We start from the raw sequence: 2,254 nt of genomic DNA on the forward strand, positions 1-2,254 counted from the left end.
AGGGGGTGGGAATTAAACACAAAAAGGACTGAAGCATTAAACACATCACTTAAAATGTCCAAAAACCTCTTTTGATGATATCTTGCCTTATATCTGCTGAATGAGGATAGTTGCTTATCTTTTTGTAAATAAACAAGTGTAACCTCACGGCTGAGGCAGGCGCATTCCGGCTGCTTTCAGATGAGCTGTGAGGGATTATTTAAGGGTACGACGGCCCTGTAGCCCCCCACACCAGGATATCCTCTCCCCCGGGGTTTTCCTCAGCTTGTGCTCGGTGTACGGGGAGCTTTGTCCCGGGTCCGAGGTAGCTTGCAACCCAGGAATGGACAATAACCCTCTGAGCTCTGGAACTGGGAAGAGCGAATAACTAATGAGTTGTTTGTGGGTTTGAAATGCGGCTTAGATCTGCTGGTATTAACCGAGGCAGGGGCTGTGAGACATTGCATTGTGTTCAGGTTTAATCACAGCAATATCCGCAGTCAGGAGCTGAAACGGACGAAGAGCTGAAAAAACACAAGACAAAAGCTTAAGAAATGTCAGCAATTGTGGTAAACTCTTTAATGTGTTTCCTGCTGGATCAGTGGTGCGGCGCTCACAGAGGGAGCCCGGATTCAGAAAGTAACTATTTCATTCAAAATCTTTAAAGTAATGACATGCAACGAATTGAACTGTGTGTCGGGGGATGGGGATGGGTGAAGATTATTTGTTTTATTCCCCATTCATTAACCGACAGCGTTGTTTTGTAGAATTGTTACTGAGGGTCAGTGGAAACTTCAATAACTGAACTTTAATCATTCAAGGATTTTGAATCATTGATGAAGTTTTCTCCCTTATCTGACTTTACACACTCTGCATTTAGGAGACTGGTTTAAAATGTTCAGTGCTCATGCGACAAGGAACCTGGGGCGACTTTTGTTCAATTTATTTCACAGCAAAAATAGTCTCCAAAACAATGCTTCTGCCCGGGCTCGAACCGGGGACCTTTCGCGTGTGAGGCGAACGTGATAACCGCTACACTGCAGAAACGCTGCGGTTCAGCTAATCTCAGGAATATAACCAGAGCTTTAACCTACACAGCTGGCCGATACTTCAGGAGCTTGTTTTACGAGAATAGAATGACGCTGCTATATTTAGGAAGGCTGTGAGTGTGGCAGGAATTGATCTCGTGTTTCCCAGACTTTACACATAGGAATAGGAGATGGCCATTTAGCAGCGCGTGGTTAGGATCTGGAATGCACGGCTTGAAAGGGCGGTGGAGGAAGACTCAACCTTATCTTTCAGACGGGAGTTGTATAAGTGTCTGAAGGAAAAACAATTGCAGGGCTACGGGGGAAGGGCGGGGGAGTGGGACTCTCTGAGAGTCGGCACGGGCTCGATTGGCCGAATGGCCTTCCGTGCTGTCACCATTCCATGATTCTATAAGTTAGTGGCACATTTCATAGTGTGGGTTGGAGCACAACATTGCAAAGGGACATGGATTGAGTCGGCAAAACGAGAGGCATCTGATTCAGGAGATTCGCGGTGTGCGGAAATTCAGGTGTTTATTGACTTTGAAAGGAACATTTTTGCTTTGTGCCGTTTCGGACATTGAAATATTTGTGAAAGGAATTTTTGCAGAAAGGGATGCAGCATTTAACCTTCTGCCTTAACACTTCTTTCAGGATGTCAGCTCACAGTTCGTTTCGATGTTATTCTTCCAGAATTGCTATTTTCTTTGATGTTTCACAATAACCGGACCCTTGCTCTAAAGTCAGTCTCACTGTTTCCCCAGTCTCCTGTTGATGTTATAAGCAATGAACATTTTGACCCAGACCCCGAAAGCACAGTGTGTAAAATGGTTTATGTTTTCAGAGTTGACTTGCCGAGCACAGAAGAAATGATTCAATTATGGAGTTCCTTCAGTTAGCATTTCTTTAATTTGTGCAAAAGAAGATTGTGGATTAATTAATGATGATTTTCCATGAAAGCATCATAAAATTAAAAGAAATGCAATCGCCCAACATGGGGCTCAAACGCAGGACCTTGTAATTAAAAGTCTCATGTTCTACCGACTGAGCATGCCAGGCTTCTGGATAACGCTGGATTTTATCGCTCATTGCAGCCAGGCGCCTGTTGGCCACCCGCAGCCTGGATACAGTAACGTCCCAACAGCTCATTGACTGTCGGTGTGGGACTGTGCGGTGCTTCAGAAGACAGGTCGAAAAAGAAAATTCACTGATTCCGTCCCATGTGCTCCTCCGATCAAGAATAGCAA

At 44.9% G+C, this 2,254-nt stretch overlaps 1 non-coding gene across 1 annotated transcript; it reads right to left on the reverse strand.

Moving 5' to 3' along the window:
• Positions 1–953: 953 nt before the first annotated feature.
• trnav-cac (transfer RNA valine (anticodon CAC)) lies at positions 954–1,026 on the reverse strand. Its single transcript has one exon. It is a non-coding gene; the product is annotated as a tRNA-Val (tRNA).
• Between the last annotated feature and the right edge of the window lie 1,228 nt (positions 1,027–2,254).

This window comes from Pristiophorus japonicus, unplaced genomic scaffold, assembly GCF_044704955.1.
Source record: "Pristiophorus japonicus isolate sPriJap1 unplaced genomic scaffold, sPriJap1.hap1 HAP1_SCAFFOLD_33, whole genome shotgun sequence".
In the NCBI taxonomy this organism is placed as follows: Eukaryota; Metazoa; Chordata; class Chondrichthyes; family Pristiophoridae; genus Pristiophorus; species Pristiophorus japonicus.